The 21,803-nt window shown below is 43.6% G+C and overlaps 1 long non-coding RNA gene across 1 annotated transcript in view; it reads right to left on the bottom strand.

The window, feature by feature from the left end:
• Positions 1 to 20,701, bottom strand: part of LOC309644451 — a 34,874-nt gene extending 14,173 nt beyond the window's left edge. The window contains exons 1-4 of the long non-coding RNA XR_014254422.1: positions 3,145 to 20,701; positions 2,950 to 3,064; positions 2,348 to 2,471; positions 1,920 to 2,041 (exon numbers count right to left, since the gene is read on the bottom strand). This is a non-coding gene — a long non-coding RNA (uncharacterized lncRNA). The remainder of the gene's footprint in view (positions 1 to 1,919; positions 2,042 to 2,347; positions 2,472 to 2,949; positions 3,065 to 3,144) is intronic.
• Positions 20,702 to 21,803: the final 1,102 nt, after the last annotated feature.

The raw sequence follows: 21,803 nt of genomic DNA, 5'->3' as shown, positions 1-21,803 counted from the left end.
AATAAAAAGTAGAAGACATTCCCTATCTACAAAAAGAAACACTTGTAACCAATTTCTCATGAATTGTTCCAGAAAATTTCTCTATGCCTATAGGTATACATTTACTAGCAAAATATACCTTAAGTTGCTTTAAATGCACACACACACATGCATACACACATACCAGAATGGTTTCTTTAACCCTTGCACAGTTTGTACTGAGATATTTATTTGCTCAACTATGTGTTGAACATCTCTCTTCCATCCAACTGTACCTGCCTATCCACCATTCTATCCCCCGTGCCTGGCACACAGCAAGCCTCATTACCTGTTTGTTGAACAATTGGTTAAACTGGTACACACTCTTCAACAGCAGGTGCTATGCTTTTTTTTTTTTTTTTTTAAATTTATTTATTTATTTATTTATGGCTGTGTTGGGTCTTCGTTTCTGTGCGAGGGCTTTCTCTAGTTGCGGCGAGCGGGGGCCACTCTTCATCGCGGTGCGCGGCCCTCTCACTATCGCGGCCTCTCTTGTTGCAGAGCACAGGCTCCAGACGCGCAGGCTCAGTAGTTGTGGCTCACGGGCCTAGTTGCTCCGTGGCATGTGGGATCTTCCCAGACCAGGGCTCGAACCCATGTTCCCTGCATTAGAAGGCAGATTCTCAACCACTGCGCCACCAGGGAAGCCCGTGCTATGCTTTTATTAATGTACCGTGGCCAAAACACGATTCTTACGCCATTAGTGAAGTTCTTTAGGATTTGTATTCAATGAACATTTATAAATTTTTAAAAATTGTTAGCATTCTAGGTGTTCTCATGTGAATTAGCTCATGCAGTCCTCAGGCAAATCTCCTAAAGTGATTATTTTCATTTCTGTTTTTCAAATGAGAAAGACTCAGATAGCAAAACCAAACTATAGATGAAGATGTAATATTAGGAAAAAGTTCTAGGCCTCCATGCCCTATTTATATTTCTAGGTAACTTCATTTTTTTTTTAACCAATCTCAGCAGTCAGAATGCTGTGAACGTTTGAGCTGAGCTCTAAATACCAAATATTTCTGTATAGTTTGTCATGTCACAAAGATACATTTCAGGTCTCTCTAATTAGCCCAGCAGATGAAACAAAGATCTGAAGACTTACTAAACACTAACAAAACAAACAAGCAAACAAAATTCCTCTAACACAAGAGAAACTTCTTGACAGTGTAAAAAATGAATCCACCTGGCTTCTAAGAAGCAGGCCAGAGCAGCTCAGAATCAAAACACAGGAAGTAAGTTGTAAATGGCAGAATGAATAAAACAACTATTTTGGGGGTGAAACAGAATCTGCTCTCTGCACTTTAGATGTCACCTTTCAAAGTGAGGAGGGAGCACGTGGGGTCAAAATGTTCACCCAGGGGCTCCATTTTCAAAACGAAACAGCCAGTATACAACTCGGTAAAGTAAAAAACCATCGAATTACATGGTTAAAAATGGGTGAATTTTATGGCATGTAAATTACATCTCAAGGTGTTAAAAAAAAAGGAAGAGCCAAATTAACAGTTAAAAGTTGTTTTATCTTGCCAGCAGGCAGCCAGTACAGATTCAGGTGTCTCGTGTGTGTGTGCGTGTGTGTGCGCGCGCACGCACGCGCTGTGGTCTGTGAGTTCAGGTCTCTGTGTGTGTGTGTGTGTGTGTGTGTGTGTGTGTGCACGCTGTGGTCTGTGAGTTCAGGTCTCGTGTGTGTGTGTGTGCGCGCTGTGGTCTGAGTTCAGGTCGTGTGTGTGTGTGTGTGTGTGTGTGTACTGTGGTCTGTGAGTCCATTATGTGGGGACTCGAAGGTTACTGTTTAATATTATGTAGAAAACATGTGCAGAGCCAAGGAGGTGAAAACAGTTCTCTCATAAAAAGACCATGGGGCTGGGGGGCTCCTGAGAAGTAAAGTAGTTGAAAAGATGAACCTTTTGTCCTGGAGGTGTCATCACGTCCTCCTACTGGGGCGAAACCACAGAGCATAAAGCTTGCCTCCCGCTTGCCGCTTCCCTGTTGATTCTGTTCCCTCGTAATAGCAGCCTTGTTCTGTCTGCCGGGATTCAGAGATTTATGGAGGCAGAGTGTGAGGGGAATTATTTCCAAAAGAAATAATCGCAGGAACAGTGAGACGGAAGGAGGAGGAGAGAGAGAGAGAGGGAGGGAGAGAGAAACAGAAACAGAAGAGCGATTAATTTCCAGGACAGAATAAAATTGGCTATCATGTCATTAAAGTGTTAAAACACTGCCAGCACTATAAACTGACAGCGATGCCTTACGAAGAGCCTTCTGTTGGGACCGGACGAGTGAAATGAAACTCAGAGGGGAAGGGGATGGGTGGGGAGGAGGACCTGCTCACCGCCAGGAGCAGGGCTGTGCAGTTAAACCTCAGGTCGTGGTTTGATGCCCTTCTGACTCGCGGAGACAAAGGCCACCTGCCAGCCTGGGGTCAGGCGAGACCTCACACTCCACGTGAGCACCTCCTGTGGGAAGAAGGAGAAAAAGACGCGTGAGCAAACCTCAAAATTACTGACAAAAGAAAAAGCCTTACTCAGTCTAAAAAACCAAGTGAGGTTATTTTTCTGAGAATTACATAAGCAAATGCCTCACGCTTACCTCTGATTATTATCTCTTAATCATAGGTTTAAAAATGTCAGTAAAACTATGTCAGACTAGGACAGAGGTTACTTTGGGGAAAGAATAATGATTAGGAGAGGACACGGGGGGACTTTCAGGGTGCTGATTTTCCGGATATGTGACAACTTTGGGAAAATTCATCAAGCTGGATATTTCCAATTTGCGATTATGTATATTTTACTAACAAACATTAAAAAAATGCCAATATGATCTCCCTGTTCCTCCTTCCTCATTCATTTCAAAGTTGATGTGACCAAAGAGAGCTTGGATCCTCCTCTAGCTGTGTTGCCCCCACTTAGCTCATGGTAGCCTTCAACGACTTACCCCAAGACTTCAGCAGCATCCTGGATTCTTCTTTCCTCCTGCTGGCTCTACCTCCAAAGCAGATCCCATATCTCTCTGATTTCCTCCATCTCCACTGGCCTTCCAAGTCAGCGTCCTGTTTGGCTAGACAGTGGTTAATGGACTGCCAGTCAGGTTTCCTGCTCCCTCTCGTGCTAATCCAGTCTCCAAAGTTACCTTTTTTAAAAATGGAAATCAGGTGACCACATCCTCAAAGTCTCCCAACAGCTTCCCGTCACATGTAAAGTAAGACCCAGCTGTGGGTAAGCCTTCTGGAGTTGCTTTCCTTTTATTCCTCTAACTCACTAAGCTCATTCCTTCCTCCGGAACTTGGCTTTGCTGTCCCTGTCCTGGGTCTCAGCTCTCCCGTCACCTGCCCACTGAGGCCGCCCCCAATCAACTATGACAGTCACCACTCCCCATCACATTACCGTCACGACACCTAGCACTATATGACAGGTTAGGTTGTCTCTTAGTTGTGTTGTTGATGGGATTTCTCCCTCACTAGGATATAGGTTCCCAGAGAGGCAAGGACTGTGTCTGTCCTGTCAGTATCTCCCCTTGGATGTTATAAAAATAGTCTGAAACATCACATGCCTGAAACCCAGCTCCTGGAATTCTCCCTCACCACCACCACCACCTCCCTCCAACCTGCTTTCCTCATAGTACTCTGCTCGTGGCAACTTTGTTCATTCAGTGACTCAGGCTAGAAATACTGGAGTCACCCCTGACACCCCTTTCTCCCCTCACATCCCACCTTCAATCCATCAGCACTTCTGGTGCCCTTACCTTCACAGAGCCTGACAACTCATCTACCACGTCCTGCCCCTGCCCTGGTGCGGGAAGAAAAAGGGTTCCTGGAGCTGCCTAACCACCCCCTACATCTCCCTGGGCCCCCCTTTCCATTTAGTCTCCAGAGTCACGTTATTTGAAAATAATTTTTTTTTTTTTTAGCCGCTCCGCACAGCTTGTGGAATCTTTAGTTCCCTGACAAAGGATTGAACCCAGGCCCTTGGCAGTGAGAGTGGAGTCCTAACCACTGGACCACCAGGGAATTCCATCGAAAATAATTTTAAATCCCATATCTCTTTCCAGATGTGTCTTTCCATTGACTCCCCATCTCAGCAAAATCTAAAGTCCTTCGGTGACCTGCACGCATCTGCTTCCCTGACTGCCTCACTCACCCACCCACCCTCTTTCCCTTGCTTTCTCCACTGTGGCCACACTAACCAAGGACACACCCCCTCAGACCTTTGCACCTGCTGCTCTTTCTGGAATTATCCCCCAGGTATCCCCCTCACTTGTGTTCTCTCACTTGTCGGGGTCTCTGCCCAAGGAGGCTTTCTCCAGCATCTCTCTTCAAAATTGCCCCCATCCTGACACTCCCTATTTCTCTCCTCTACTTATTTTTCTCCAAAGCACTTAAGGCTCCACAGACTTATATTTATGTATTCATTGATGGTCCCTTTCCCCTAAGTTCCATGAGGGTGGAGATTTTTGTCTCTTTGTCATGGCTGTGTCCTCATTGCCCACATTTGTGCCTGGCAGATAGTAAACACTTATAGTTTATTAATAATTAATTGAATGAAAAGTACATGCTAAAGATTTAAGTCCTCATATAGTGAGTGAATGAATGATAATTAATAGAACATTGCTGAAGTCATTAAATCAAAGATATACAGAGTTTCTATTGTGGATCTGAAACCAATCTAACCTGTTCTACAGTAGTATATACAACAGACAAGATCTCTGGTCACCTGGAACTTGCAGTCTACTTGGGGAAAGCAACTGATCCAACAACTGCAAAAAACATCTCATTACAAACTTGGTATTGCTGGGAAGAAAGAGGACCTTCTGAGATCATAGCTCCATTAGAGAGAACTGGGAAGGCTTCCTCAGAGGAGGTGACATTTGAGCTGAGATGAGAAAGTTCGGGTGTACAGGGAAGTGGGGGACTGGGGAGGGCATTTGTGGCAGAAGAAAATTCCAGTACAAAGCCCCCCCCAACACCCAGACTTTTAATCCAACGGGTATGGATTAATCAGTTACATCTTACTGTTTCCAAGATCCTAGTGAGCCCTGGTATTTGGTTTCTGATATTTACTATTAAGTTCATTTTTTAGCTGCCAATATTAGTGATGGTTGTGATTCTTTTCCTGATGGAGGTGGGAACCACCTCCAAACTCAGGAATCCGATTAAATATTGGAGACCTCAGAGTTTATACAGTGTGTGGCTGGATTTTTACATCATCCTTGTTTGTTTTATTCTTTTTCCAGTCCTTCCACACTGGCTGGTCATTAAAATGGAGAGCTCACCCTGGGTTAAGTGGATGATTTCCTGGAAAACAGCTGGTTGAGCTTCCCCCCGTGTGCCTCTGAAATAAACATCCCCTTTGGAGAAAGGCTTTCTTTACTGCCTTCCTGCTCAGCATCTTTTTTGCAATTTACATTCCTGTTTTGCATGACTTCTCAGAAGAAATCTAGAAGAATAATCACTAAAATAACAGCCAAAGGTTATTATGCACTTCATAGTGTTCCCAGCCCTGGGAGCTAGGTACTATGATTATCCTATATTCAGAGATGATGACCTGAAGCTTGGAAGTTAATGTGTCCCATATCAATCAATAACTACAAAATGGCAGAGGCAGGCTTTATGTCCAGACCAGATGACTCAAGAACTCGCGCTCTTAATCATCAGGCCACAAGGCCTCCTTGACCCCAAACTGAAAAGTCTCCTCTTAACTTCATTTTCTCCAGCTGTTGGATAAAGGTGTGGAACCCAAGGTTCTAATTCTTCCAGTACATGTGCAGACAGTGGGGTTGTATTTTCTCTTGCAAAGGCAACCAACTCTGGCTGACCCGTGCTGAGAGGAGTTTAAGGGACTGATACTGAGTCACTCACAGATGGGGAATTGAAAGCTAAGGAAGGAAAAAAGAGAGGAAGGGAGGAAGACAGAGAACCAGAGCCGTCCCATGCGTCTAGGGAGCAAGTAGACTTCTAAAAAGTATTCTTCTGGAGTAGGGGAGCTGCAGTTTGCTTTCCACCCTGCCTCACTCTGGTGAAGATCAGCTATACCAGAATCTACAGTGTGTTGACTTAATCTTGGCCATGGATTCATCCCTCGGCTAGGAAAGGGCAGGGTGCCTTGACAGTCCCACTGGGGTGACTCATGATGGGGTACGTATTTCCTCAAAGAAAAATCAGGGCACTGTAACCCAGGCAATGGGAAATGGATGCTAGGCTTCTCGAAAAGAGCTGACCCCACTCTACCGTCAAAAGGTCAGAAGTGAAAACTCTTTTCAGTCTTGATGAAGCCTTTTGCTCCCACTTGGAGTGGCTCATCCTTATCTGAAGGGTGTCTAGTGCAGGGCCAGGCAAAGAGCAGGTGCTTAGCAAGTAAATGTGGGATAAGTAAGTGAACTGAAAAGAAAGAACATCCCTGATGCTGAATCATTGCTCCCGCTTATAGACCAGACATCACACCTCATTAAAACTAGCATCCCCTGGGATGGGCTTTTTGGGTTGGTCCCTTCCCAGCCGGAGTTCTTAACCAATTGAGAAATAAGACAAAAGAACGAGCAGGTTGTCTTAGTCCATTCGAGCTGCTGTAACAAAAATACCCCAGACTGGGTGGCTGACAACAGAAATGTCTTTCTCACAGTTCTGGAGGCTGGCAGTCAGAGATCAGGATGCAGCATGGCCAGGCGAGGGCCTCTCCGAGTTGCTGTCTTCTCACTGTGTCCTGCAGTGGTGGAAGGGGCAAGGGAGCTCTCTGGATCTCTTTTTATAAGGGCACTAATCCCACATGTGAGGGCCCCAACTTCATGACCTTATTACTTCCCAAAGGGCCCCATCTCCTAATGCCATGACACTGGGGATTAGGTTTCAACATGTGAATTTGCGGAGGGGAGGAACACACAAATATTCCATCTATAGCACAGATGGGAGCCAAAATGTCACCTCTATTGCTGATAAATCTAGATATCTGTGGGCCACTGGGCTTCCCCACACTGACCCCAGAATGAAATGAATCTTCCAGTTCCAACACAGGAGCAGAGAACAACTCCCCCTCCACAAGGAGATAAGGAGCAGAGGACAGCTTGATTCTTTCCCAGTTTACCTACCAGATAAGTCTCTGCTCCTCTCCTGAAGGGGAGTGGGTAAAGGGCAGGGAGAGGCCAGGAGTTGTAGGAGCAAGGGGAGAAGCACTCTTTCCCAGCTTCCTGACTGGGCGCCAGGGGGCCCGGGGAAGGTACACAGGGGTGTTGACCCCAGGCTGATACCAATCTACTCTGCAGCCGTGTTCATATTCTTTGTGGCTATCTACCAATTATGTTTTCACAGCTGTGACCAGAAGTATTTCCATCACTCGGGACATGACACCAAAACACCTGGTTTTGAAATGTGGAAAATTTTGTCAAAGGACTGTGAAAGTTCTCTTAAAATAGAAACATTAAAAGCCCCAGAAAGGAAAGTATAATAATTATTATCATCAACTCAGTTACAATCAAAGGCCAGTTTGCCTGACACTGAACGGACTGACAGGAGAACAGTGGCTAAACTTTGGGGTCTGAGGCTCCCAAGTTTGAATTGCTGCTCTGCTCCTTATTAACTGTGTAAACTGAGGCTTGTTGATGCCCCTGGACCTCGTTTCTGCAGCTATAAAATAAGGATGATAATAGCTTCCATTCCATAGGGTTTTTTTTGGTGAAGATTCTAGAGATAATGTATTTCAAATATGCATACACCTGGCACAGAGTAAGCTCTTAATGAATCGTAGCTAATGCTCTTATGATTTTTTTCTCATTGGTGATGATGTTTAGGGACCTTGTGTTGCCATGAAATATTCTTTCTGTTCACTTGCATTATCCTCTGGTTGTTTGCTAATGTGCAGTAGAAAAAACCCTGGAAGAGGAGTCTGGGGGCCCAAGTTCAAATCCAAGTTCTGGTACTTTCTAGCTGCATCATAATTGACAAAATCACTAGAACTCTTTGAGCCTCAGTTTCCTCATCAGTCATGGGTGACATCATAGAAAAGCTTAATTTGAACTTGAAACATGAATTTTTCCTTCCTTGGAACATTTTTTCCTTCATCCCTTCGTCTATTAACAAGTGTCCAGCCAGGATCTCAGCTCATCTACACGTCTGCAGGGCAGCCCTTCCCCCACCCATTGCACATATGCATTTGCTCCACAAGTTTTTAATGAGCAGCTACACTGCGTGCCAGGCACTGTTCTCGAAGCAGAGTTATGTGTTAGCAAGACGTCTCGGCCTTTCAGAATCAGAGGAAAATGTCAAGGGACTCTTCTCTGTATTGTGTCTCCCGGGGTCAGCCCCTCTCCCTAGTCAAGCTTGCTCTGAGCTGTGGACACAACATGATCCAGACCTAGAAACATACACACTGTCACACCCTGGTCCACTCTCCCTGAACCAGGGGACTTGTAAATCTCCTTATTGGATTCCAGCTGATGATGCATTGAGTTCCCCCAACAAAATTCTCCCAGCCTCAGGCCTCCTCTCCACCCCAGAGTGAGATTATTCAGATTCTTTAACAAACTTCTTCCTCGGAGCAGCCCCGGGCCATGGTGATGTTATGGGAGCACCAAGGTCCTGACTCAATCAAGAGGCCTTGCCATAGGCAGACATGTACAGAAAACAAGACAAAACCAACAGCAGTGGGTAGGTCACGTCCTTTCTCACTGTTCCTGCTGGGACACCCTTGGCCAGCTTCCCTGGGTGGGCAGGCTGGAGAGCTGAGCTTGGACCACATGTGCCTGGGTACCCGCATACTGCCTCTTAGTACCAGTGTGGCCTTGGGCAAGCAACTCACTCTCTTTAGGCCTCAGTTGCCTCATCTGTAAAATGGGGATGATGGCATTTACACCTAAGATCATCATGAATGTTAATGGAGACAAAGTGTGAGAAGCATTTAGTGTCATGCTTGGGGCATAATTGCTCAATAAATATCAGCAACCATTCCTATTAGGACACGTCATTATTCTCACATAGGAAAAAGACCAACGCGGTTTGATAAAAATACATGACTCAGGGCTTCCCTGGCGGCACAGTGGTTGAGAGTCTGCCTGCCGATGCAGGGGACACGGGTTCGAGCCCTGGTCTGGGAAGATCCCACATGCCGCGGAGCAACTGGGCCCGTAAGCCACAAACTACTGAGCCTGCGCGTCTGGAGCCGTGCTTCGCAACGAGAGGCCACGACAGTGAGAGGCCCGCGCACCGCGATGAGGAGTGGTCCCCGCTCGCCGCAACTAGAGAAAAGCCCTCGCGCAGAAACGAAGACCCAACACAGTCAAAAATAAATAAATAAATTAAAAAAAAAAAGAATATACTTGGAATTAAAAAAAAAAAATACATGACTCATAAAATGTATGGCCTGGAGTGAACCCTTCTCCCCCTCCCCCCATGGCTGACTCCTGTTCACTTTTGAGGTCATGGCTGTAACATCATCTCTGTGATGCCTTGGCTACACATTGGCAGCACCTGGGGAGCCTTTTACAGTTAGTGATGCCTGGTCCAGCCTCCAGAGGTTGATTTAACCAGGTGCAACCTGGACACAGGGATTTTTAAATGCTCCCCAGGAAATGCTCGAGTTCAGCCAAAGCTGAGAGTTACTGCTTTTAAAGGCAGTGGATCGTGGTAGCTGAAAGCCAGGCTGCTGGGGTTTGAATCCTGATTCTGCAACTCACTAGATGTGTGACTTCGGGCAAGTTGTCAAAACTTAGTACCTCAGTTTCCTCACCTATAAAATGGGTATAATGATAATAACAGAACTTACCTCATAGTGTTGTAAAGATTAAGTAAATTGATATGTGATACATTTAGTACAGTGCCTGACAGACTCAGAGAAAGACCTTTAATTATAATTCCTTTAATTTCTAAAAATATATTTTACCACAATAAAAAATTTACCATTTAACCAGTGTTCAGTGTACAATTCAGTGGCATTCAGTATGTTTCCAGTGTTATACAACCATCACCACTGTCAATTTCTAAAACTTTATCATCCCAAACAGGAACTCTATTAAATAACTCCTCCTTCCCCCCAGCTCCTGGATAACCTCTATTACACTTTCGGTCTCTCTGAAGTTGCCTATTCTGTATTACTGCAGATAAGTGACATCATACAATATTTATCCTTTTGTGTCTGGCTTATTTCATTTAGCATAATGTTTTCCAGTTTCATCTATGTTGGAGCATGTATTAGAATTTCATTTTTCTTTTTATAGCCAAATAATTTTCCATTGCATTTATACATGTTTATTCATTCATCTGTTGATGGACATTTGGGTTGTTTCCACCTTTCGGTTCTTGTGAATGGTGCTGCTATGAGCATGGGTGTACACGTTTCTGTTTGAGCTCCTGCTTCCAATTCTTTGGGTATTTACCTGGGAGTGGAATTGCTGAATCATACGGTAATTCTGTTTAACTTTTACAGGTTTTCCACACAGCCTGCACCATTTTACATTCCCACCGGCAAGGCACCAAGGTTCTAATTTCTCCACATCTTCACCAACACTTTATTTTTAAACAAGTAATAGCCGTCCTAATGGGTGTTAAGTGGTATCTCATTGTGGTTTAGTTATAATTCCTTTTGATCTCATCCGAAGTAGATTACCCATCGCCTATTATTCTCTCGCCCGCAGCACACAGCTCTTTACTCTCAGGCTGTTATCACAGCGTGTCCTTCTGTTTGTTGAATGTTTGCCTTGCCGAGTAGCCCAGGACTTGGCAACCTATGGCTTGAGGCTGCAGGTCAAATCCCGCTGCTGTTTGTTTTCGTACAGCCCACAAGCTAAAAATGATTTTTACATTTTTGAATGGTTAAAAAATAATCAAAAAAGTAATATTTCGTGAAATGTAATAATTATATGATATTCAAATTTCATTGTCTGTAAATAGTTTTACTGGCACACAGCTATGCCCTTGTGTTTACATGTTGTCTATAACTGCTTTTGCACTACAAAGGCAAAGTAGAGAAGTTGCAACAGGAACCATATGGCCTGTAAAGCCCAGAATATTCACTCTCTGGCCCTGTTTCTATGTATAGAAAAAGATTTGCTGAATCCTGCACTAGACCCTGAACTTAGAACAGTCATCCTGATGTCTCCACAGAACTGGCCGTGGAATTTGTTGATCCCATCTCCTGCACTAACTCCAGACACACACAAAAATTTGAGATGGATCAGAGAACTAAATGTAAATGCTAGTACTAGAAATCTTCTAGAAGAATACATTTTTAAAAACTTCTTTGTAAACTTGGGTTAGGCAAAGAATTCTTCGGACACAAAATGAATGAATCATAAAATAAACTGGACACTAAAGTTTCTGCTTATTCAAAGATACTATAAAGAATATAGACAAGCCACAGATTGGGAGAAAATTTTTACACCTGTATGTGATAAAGAACTTGCATCTAGAATATACAAAGAATTCCTACAACTAAGAAAAGACAAACATACATGTTTTAAAAATGGGCAAAAAACTCAGACACTTCATAAAAGATATAGGCATAGCCAATAAGCACGTGAAAAAGTACTTAACATCATTAGTCATCAGGGAAATGCAGTTTAAACCCACAATGAGATACAATTTCACACACATTAGAAAAGCCAAAAAAAAAAAGAACAAACACACACAAGGAGGAACAACTCAAACCTTTACTATGTCAGATCTTAAATAAAATTTGTTTCTAAAAAAAAAAAACCTTTACTATGGTTCTGTTATTTAATTGCTGACGGAAGTACAAGGGCTTTGGGAACTCTCTGGCAGTTTCTTATAATTCTACTCCTCCTCGGTATTACTCAAGAGAAATGAAAACAAATGTCCATACAAAAGGCTTATACGTGAATATTTACAGCATTCTTATTCAGAACAGCCACAAACTGGAAACCACCCAAATAGCATTAACAACAAAACAGATTTTTTAAAATAACGTACATTCATTGGATGTACCTACTCAGTAATAAAATGGAAAGAACTACTGATCTATGACACAGATTAATCAAAATTATGCAAAGTGGAAAAAAAACCCAGACACATAGGAGCACATGCTGCCTGATGCCATTTATATGAAATTCTAGAAAAACTAATCTATAGCAACCAAAGCAGATGAGTAGTTGCCTCTGGAGAGCGGCTGGTGGCTGGTATTGCCCAGAACAGGGCACAGGTAATGAACACATTCTATAATTTGGTTTGGGTGCATGTAAGTGTCAAAACTGAGGACAATTAAGATATGTGCTTTGTATGTAAAATTGACTGCCATTTAAATAATGAGAGTGAACAGCTGAACTTCAGTGAGAAAATCTCCCTTTATAGGTGGACCAGTCTCTAAGGGTCAGCCTCTCCTGCCCGTGATGAAGCCAGTCACATTTGCAAAGGAAAAGGAGAAACCAACGGTGCCCTGATGTCTGTCAGATGCCAATGGCCCTACAGCTCGTTTCCTGTTTTAACCAGAGCTCTCGTGTGAAGGAAATAACAGCGATCCCGCCTCCTCTGAGCCCTGGAACTCGGAGACTAGAAAGCCCGTTCCCTGGTCTTGCAAAAAAAACGACAGCTCCCTCCGCCTAGCTGGAAAAGCCTTCCACCTGCTCCCTCGTGGAAACTGCTAGCGGCTGGGGCCCGGGGGCACCCCTCCTCCGGCTGACTAGCCGGAAGCCCGCTCCCCCATCAGGCTGCATAGACGCGCCCCACCCCCTTCCCAAGCACAAGGGTCCGAGCACGCAGGCCGGCGAGCTGGAGAAGCAGAAGCAGTGGCTGCCTATGGTTTTATTTTTAGAGGGCAAGTGAAACCAAGCTGCCTCTGTGAAGCGAATTGCCCAGACCTCTGACTTCCTATAAATCTGAGGCCAGAGTCTGAATCTTTCCTTGCTGAATGCGTTTCCTAGGGCTGCTGTAACAAATCACCTTAAAACAACTTAAAACAATATAAACTTATCTGCAGTTCTGGAGGTCAGACGTCCAATCCAGGCCTTCTCGGGCTAAACTGAAGGTGTTGGCGGGGCCGCGTTCTTTCTGGAGGTTCCGGGGGGAGAATCTGATTCCTCGTCTCTAAGCTGCAAGAGGCGTCCTGCGTTCCTTGGCTCCTGGCGCCTTCCCGCCATCTTCAAAGCCAGGAACGCCGATCCCGCCATGACTTGTTTCTAGGACCACCCTCTTCCACTTTTAAGGACCCTGTGATTACATTGACCCCACCTGGATAATCCAGGCTACCCTCCCTACTTTCAGCTGACTCCCCGCAGTCCGCTGATGAGCAAGTTTAGTTCCATCTGCGACCTTTATTCCCCATTGCCGTTCAAAGTAACAGGAGTCACAGGTTCTGGGGATTAGGCTACGGACCTTTCTGGAGAGCCACTAGTCTGCCAACTACACTCCCTGACGTTCAAGTCCGACTTCAACTCCTAACCTCCTCACTCTCTTAAAATGGACCTGGGTTGGTAGTTCAGTTCTGAGATTCACAAGTATGATAACTACAGCAACAGCAACAACTACAGCGACCATATGTTGAGAACATGATGTAAAGCAGGCACTGGGGACACAAGGTCTCATTTGATCCTTCTAGGACCCCTGTGCAGTAGATATCATCATCCCATTATAGATGGGGAAACTGAGGCCCAGGCAGTATAAGTAGCAACCCAAGGTTGCTCAACTTTTTTTTTTTTTTTGGCTGCACTGGGTCTCTTGCTGCACCGGGGCTTTTCTCTAGTTGAGGCGAGCTGGGGCTACTCTTTGCTGCGGTGCACTGGCTTCTCATTGCAGTGGCCTCCCTTGTTAAGGAGCGCCGGCTCTAGAGTGCAGGCTCAGTAGTTGTGGCGCACGGACCCGGTTGTTCCGTGGCATGTGGGATCTTCCCGGACCAGGGCTTGAACCCGTGTCCGCTGCATTGGCAGACGGATTCTTAACCACTGCGCCACCAGGGAGGCCCGGTTGCTCAGCTTTTAAGTGGCAGATCCAAGATTGGCACCTAGTTTGTCTGACTTCAGAGTCTGTGGTCTTAAGAGCAGATGTCTTAATAGCAAACCTCTACGACATCTCCATGTCACCTTTTCTCTGAGCAGAGATTTTACATGAGGATTAAAGGTAATGTGTCCAATGCTTAGCACATAGTAGAACCCATGACATGGATTCAGGACTATTCAGAGATCGTCCTGTTGCCTCTTTATGCCTGTCCTATTCCTTCCATCCATTCATCCATCCATCCATCCATCCATCCATCCACCCGAGGCATCTTTTAAAGTGGATTCAATGTTGTGTAATAGTTAGGATCTAGGTTCCAAGTTCAGACTACCACCTGGGTTCAACTTCTAGTTTCAGCTGCTTCCCTTTGGGCCCACAGCACCTCTGTAAGTCTCAAATTCTTCCCCATTTATAAAAATTGGCATGTAATCATATCTACCTTATCAAGTTATCGGGGGGATTAGAAACAATCATGCATTCATATCACACATGGTAGACCATCATGATTAAGTCACCTCCATGTGTCCACTACTGAAGCAGGTAGTGTAAGGAAAGAAAGTATGATCTTTGTTCACAAGGATCCCTCTCTCTCTTTCTTACACACATATGCATGCCAGTTAAAGATGTAAAATGGGAAATTAGGAAGGACTTAACATGGGAGACCAAGACAGTTGATAAGATGGTTCTAATTTGTGGTTAGGAAATCTGTCAAGGACAAGGTCAATGTGTAGTCAGAGAGAGGAAGGATTCACTAAGAAAGAACGTAGAACGTAGGGTGAATCACACAGGCCGTCATTGCCTGCAGCCCTCAGGAGGCCCCTTGACCATCTTGCTGGGCTATTTTAATCACCAGATATGATCGACCACAGTCTCTGCCTTGTATAGGATTCAGTTAATACTTTTCTTTAGATCGATCTACTACTTATTACTGCACAACTAATATTAATATTAAAATAATATTGTATTAATAAATAGTACTTATTACTACTTAACTACATTTATATCAAAAGGAAACTTTGTCACCTTAGTAAATGGGAGACTGATTCGCTTGCCACAGGTAGGAACTGTGAAAATAAAAACATGACTATTAAAAGTAATAAATAATTTTGTCCCTACATCCCCTAATGTCATTCTGTATCCCACCAGCCGTCGACATAACATCCTTGGGGGTGCACTGTTCTTAGGGAAAGCACTGAGGATTCTGCACCTTTAGGTGCTGTTGCCTGAATTTCTGCTTCTCAGTTTCTTGTCATTAGGATAGGATGTCAACAAAAATAGCCACCACTATAGAAAAATGACTGAGCTGAGCAGTGTACACCCCTTAGCTCATTCAGTTCTCTCAAAGTCTCCATAATGATGGTTGTTAACTGCTGTTGGATCTATGAGGAAACCGAGGCACAGAGAGGGGAAGCGGCTTAGCCCCGTCACACAACTCAAGGCTGGAAGAGCAGGAATGTGCCACCACGTCCATCTGTGTACAAACTTGGGACTCTCGTGCCTCTCTGTGCCTCTTCATGGGGCAGAGAGCAATCAGATCAGCTAATGCTTAGGAGGATGCACTGGGGGGAGAGAGGGGAGGATATCTATGGGTGCCTAGCATGGGACCCTCTTCTTAACACTTTTTCTGTGTTAACTCATCCCGTCCTCACAGCGGACCTGTGATGGTGGTCTTATTGTGGTTCCCATTTTACAAATGAGCATGTTGGGGCACAGAACCTTTAATGAACCTGCAACTAGTCAGTGGTGAACCTGGATTGGAACCCAAGGGGTCTTGCTCCGGAGCCTCTGTCCCCACAATTTTATCAAGGCATCGTATAAACGGCATGACTGTTTATGTCACTGCCTGTGACAGTTTCCACTTTGCAACTGAACATTTATCAGTCGGCCCCAGGTCTTATCTAGCCCCTGCCAAGCCCCCCTTTGCTTGATTTCCTGTTTAAGGTAGAATTCAGATGACCTTGGTCTTCTAAGAAATTAACTTCATCCCAGGAAGGTGCTCATCCATTCATTCGACACGGACGCTGACTGGCAGGTGCTGTGTTCTGTGTCACAGAAGCAAGAAAGCAGCTCAGGTGGGAGACAATCATACAGACCCAAGATCCACACCCAGCACCAGCGTTTGCCGGTTGTGGGACTTTGGGTTTGAAACCCACCGAGCATCTGTTTCCGCATCTGTAGAATAAGATTACTACAACTGCCCATAACTTTTTTTTTTTTTTCCATAATTTACTTTTTGGAGAGGATTTTTGGGGTGAGTGTTTACTTAATAATACCTCCTCGATTTGTTCTATTCTGTTGAGTAGAGGAGTATCTCGATGCTTTTCCTATGTTTTCATTTGTTTGTTTTGCTGATTGTAAAAGTAATACAGGCCCATAGTCCTATGTGTGTCCCAAAACCTAGAAACCAGGTGTGTTGTGTAAGCCAGATTCTTTTCAGATTTTTAGATATGTTTTGTTTACACTGAATATCAAATAACACATTAATACTTCTTCAAACAAATGTATGAATATTCATACCACCTGGGATCGTTAAAGCCCTCGAGTAAATTCAGAGGAGTCCAGATTTGCTGTCAAATGAGCTTTGTGGATTTTGGAATTGTGGGTGAGGGACGATGAACAGGACCTGCCATGGTGGAAAATTTGGAAAAATACAATGATAATCAAATGATGTAACAAAATAATCATATTAACAAGAGATAACTACTGAAATTTCCATGTATCTTTTCTAATTCATTGAACTATTCAACAATATTATTGAACACCTTGTATATGTTTAGGCCAGTGGTTTTCTACCAGGGGTGGTTTTGTCTGCAAAGGACATTTGGCAATATCTGGGGACATTTTGGTTGTCACAACTGGGTGGATGGAGGGGTACAACTGGCATCTAGTGAGCAGAGGCCAGGGGTGCTGCGAGCTATCCTACAATGCTCAGGACAGGCCCCACAGTAACAAATGATCCAGCCCCAAATATCAGAGGTGCCACGGCTGAGAAACCTGGTCTAGGTTCTGGGCATACACAACCAACAAAACAATAAAAAAAATCTATTTACTATGTATTTATAAAATATACATATATACACACAGACAAATATAAGTGTTTTACAAATTTGGTATTCTTCAGTATATAGTTTTTAACTTAGTGTTTCATGATCATTTTACAATATTAACAAAAATTCTTTAAACATGGGATTTTCATGCCTATTAAGTGTTCCTTCAGAAAAATGTGAAATTGTTTTTTTAGCCATTCCTTTATATTAAAATTGATTTTTTCATTTTTCCTATTTTTTAAAATAACACCATGATGAATATCCCTACATCCACATCACTGGTGTCGTCCCTGATAATTTCATTAGATTCTAAGGCTTGGGACTGATTCTAGAAGTGAGGTGATTGAGTTGAAGGGTATAAACTTTAAAAATGCCTTGATGTGCATGATGAAATTGCTTTGCAGAAAGGTTGTCTCAAATTTTACCTAGCGTTAGGAGTTTACATTTAAAAATCAGGAGTCTTAAAGATTAAATAACAAACGTAGCTAGTACAAGCTACCAACAACACAGCTAGCAAATTCTGGTGACCAGAAAAGTCTTTCAGAGAGAGGGAGATAGTATGCTGGGTTCAAATTCAACTTGCCATTTGAACCTGAATGGATTGGGTGTGTTTCCTTTCAGTCAGTCTCCTGGTACTCATTGTATTTTAATCATCCCAGAATGCAAACAGATTGGATGCAGTTCAAAGACTGGGCAACAAAACACAATTAAGAAGCACCTGACTTATGGGAAAAGATGAAAAGGGCTCAAAGTCTGAGAGCTGGGTGGCAGAAAACCCTGGAAGGAGGTGATCACCATTTCCAAGCATTGAAATTCTGTAAATAAAAGGCTAGAAGAGGAACTTCTTTGGGGGGGGGGGGTGGCACGGTTCAAAAGGTAATGGGATATATTTGAACAATGAAATCTCAAGAGGAAACTTCCTTGTGGTTCTCTATAAGCATCATCTGTTGAGGAAATGATAGAATTCCTTTGAAAGAGTTAGTAGGTGAAACAGTCAGGGAGATGCAGGCCAAACAGACGATGTGACTTTATTCTCCAGTGAGTGTTTCATGAGAGCTTAATAGAGTGGGTAAGCTGCTCCCTTCCCCGGGGTTGAGCGAGGATACACAGTCTCTGCTATAAACCGCGGTGGAACAGGAAACTCTGATTTGAAGGGAAGAGAATTCACGTTTCATCTGAAGCTAAAGTACAACAACAACAATAACATCATTTAAAGTAGGGGCTGGCAAATTTTCCGCAAAGAGACAGATTGCAAATATTTTTGGCTGTGTGGGTCTGTGTCAACGGCTGAACTCTGCCTTGGTAGGCTGGAAGCAGTCACAGACAATATGTAAATAATGTGCATGGTTGTGTTTTGATAAAACTTTATTTATAAAAACAGACAGGGCCCAGGAAGCCTGGCTTGCTGAGCCCTGATCTAGAGACTTGGGAAAGAGACCATGTAAAAGAGTACGGAGGTTCTGAGAGATCTGGGTTCAAATCTCATCTGTACCACTTATTGGCTGTGTGACCCCAGGCAAGTTAATTAACCTCTCTGAACATCGCTTTTCTTGACTCTAAAAGGGGACTAATGGGAGTCCCCACCTTATGAGTTTGTTCTCCGAATCAAATAGAATAACACTTGAGTAATGTTTCACATAGGTCTCGGGACATAAAAATACTATAATAAAAGAAAGGTAATAAAAAAGGATGCAGGTGTTGTTCTAATTCTTATCTCATTGTATGTGGGTTTGTGTAACTGTTTTCTCCACTAAGTTTCTTTCTCCTGAAGTTCAAGGACCACATCTTATTTGAGCATTCCAGTGCCTGTTGCCTTGGCACACAGTGGGTCTCTAGAAGCAGATGTGGATTTGGGTGTCCATGGTTTAGCCAGAGAAGGCGGCCGGAAGAAGGCAAGGGAGGGAAGCAGGACAGGGCAGGGGGAGGAGTTAAGCAGAGCGTTTTCTTAGCTGGAGTCTAGCTTCAGCCCAATCCCACGGGGATCTCTAAAGTATACATGGCACCACAGTGTTACCTGGAGGCAAAGGGGCTGGCCCATCACACCCTGGGACAGTCAGTTACTGGCTGTGGGCTGTCCCGTGAAGGGGGAGGGACCATCTCCTAGGTGAGCTGGCGCCTGTTGTGCTGACGGCAGCTCCGAGGATGAGCAGCTAAAGCTGCCGTCAGCAGCACTGCAGCCGGGAAGGTGCTCTGCCCATAAGGGAGATCTGAGGGAACACCGACAACCTTTCACACAGTGCCCAGTCATTGCTGGTTACGTAAATTATATTCTGAGCTGTGCTTTAACCACCCATGAAACACGGCTGCTTATAGGAAGAGGGAAAAGGGGGGAGTCGGGGTGACTAAGTCATCATCTGTCACTACAAGGATAAATTGTTTAGCTTAGAGGCTGAACCCAGGGATGGCGAGGACCTTGATGAGGATGTTCTCATTCTGCAGGGACAGGAAGTGGCTTCTTTCCCAGTGGCCTGTGGCATTTCCTTTGCCCGGAGGAGTGGGTGGTGTCATCCAGATGATCCAACCCTGCGCTTGGCACGAACGGCGATGACGTCACAGTTAACACCCGCCCAGGGTTCTGGCGTCTAGTGGGAGTGGGTGTCCTCGCTCTGACACTGTAGCTAGGTCACCCTGAGCCGGTTACTTGGCATTCCTAAGCCTCAGTTTCCTCATCTATAAAATGGGGATAAATAATATTTTCTTTAGAGGAAAACATAGGCAGAACACTCTATGACATATATCACAGCAAGATCCCTTTTGACCCACCTCCTAGAGAAATGGAAATAAAAACAAAAATAAACAAATGGGACCTAATGAAACTTACAAGCTTTTGCACAGCAAAGGAAACCATAAAGAAGACGAAAAGCCAACCCTCAGAATGGGAGAAAATATTTGCAAATGAAGCAACTGACAAAGGATTAATCTCCAAAATTTACAAGCAGCTCATGCAGCTCCATATCAAAAAAACAAACAACCCAATCCAAAAATGGGCAGAAGACCTAAACAGACATTTCTCCAAAGATATACAGATTGCCAACAAACACATGAAAGGATGCTCAACATCATTAATCATTAGAGAAATGCAAATCAAAACTACAATGAGGTATCACCTCACACCAGTCAGAATGGCCATCATCAAAAAATCTACAAACAATAAATGCTGGAGAGGGTGTGGAGAAAAGGGAACCCTCTTGCACTGTTGGTGGGAATGTAACTGATACAGCCACTATGGAGAACAGTACGGAGGTTCCTTAAAAAACTAAAAATAGAACTACCATACAACCCAGCAATCCCACTACTGGGCATATACTCAGAGAAAACCATAATTTAAAGAGTCATGTACCACAATGTTCATTGCAGCTCTATTTACAATAGCCAGGACATTGAAGCAACCTAAGTGTCCATCGACAGATGAAGGGATAAAGAAGATGTGGCACATATATGCAATGGAATATTACTCAGCCATAAAAAGAAACGAAATTGAGTTATTTGTAGTGAGGTGGATGGACCCAGAGTCTGCCATACAGAGTGAAGTAAGTCAGAAAGAGAAAAACAAATACCGTATGCTAACACATATATATGGAATCTAAAAAAAAAAAAAAATTGCTATGAAGAAACTAGGGGCAGGATGGGAATAAAGACGCAGACCTACTAGAGAATGGACTTGAGGACACGGGGAGGGGGAAGGGGAAGCTGGGATGAAGTGAGAGAGTGGCATGGACATATATACACTACCAAACGTAAAACAGATAGCTAGTGGGAAGTAGCCGCATAGCACAGGGAGATCAGCTTGGTGCTTTGTGACCACCTAGAGGGGTGGGATAGGGAGGGTGGGAGGGAGACTCAAGAGGGAGGGGATATGGGAATATATGTATATGTATAGCTGATTCACTTTGTTATAAAGCAGAAACTAACACACCATTGTAAAGCAATTATACTCCAATAAATATGTAAATAATAATAATAATAATATTTCCTAATTCATAGGGTTTTTGTGATGATTAGAGTTAATGCTTATAGTATTTTATAAGCATCAAGTGTCTGGCACCTAAGGAACGTTTAATATATGGTAAAAATTTTTTTCTTTTTTCTTTTCTTTGTTGTGGTGGTATTTTTTGTTTGTTTTTGTTTTGTTTTATTTTGAGAAATAATATTGTCCAGCTCTTCGTTTCTCCGTTGTTATTTGCACATTACTTTGGATTTTTGCCATATCTGTTACCACCTGCACTATTTTTTATTTAATATACATTAACTGACTGTAAAAAAAAAAAAATCCTTAAACACTGTAAACTTGCAAATAAGACCAGTGCAATAATGGTTCAGATAAACTAGTGCCTGGCACATGGTAAGTTTGCTATAAATGAGAGCCACTGTCACCATCAACATCGATGTTGAATGACTGTCAGTTTTGCCCCATTTCATTCCTGCCTTTTAGAATCAACTCTCTTTCGTTCCCTGCACTGAATGAGGTCACACCTTCGATCCTGCGTGAGCTCATCGACATGTTCTCATAGTGGCTGGCTTTGTTAGGAATTCTCTGCATAATATCAGGGGATTTTTTTTTTCCTGTTAAATAACTTGAACTCTGACAGATTACAAGGAAGTGGTTACTCACAGCAGGGTGCCCGCGACAGATTAGAGGGAGAAGTGGAAATTCCCTTTTTTGCCTAAAATAACTGGAACTGGACCATGACAGTATGAGCTTTGTCCAGACTTGAAACGATATCCTTTCCAAGTGAATTTGGTACAGAAATACTTACCAATATATGGTGGTAGTTCTCACTGACAGGCTAGAAAAAGGTTAGCCCTTCTGTGTTTGC

Source organism: Balaenoptera physalus (genome assembly GCF_965194825.1).
Source record: "Balaenoptera physalus genome assembly, chromosome: 16".
NCBI classification, from domain to species: Eukaryota; Metazoa; Chordata; class Mammalia; order Artiodactyla; family Balaenopteridae; genus Balaenoptera; species Balaenoptera physalus.
The sequence above is the reverse complement of the archived record's forward strand: the minus strand, read 5'-3'. Positions and strand labels throughout refer to the sequence as shown.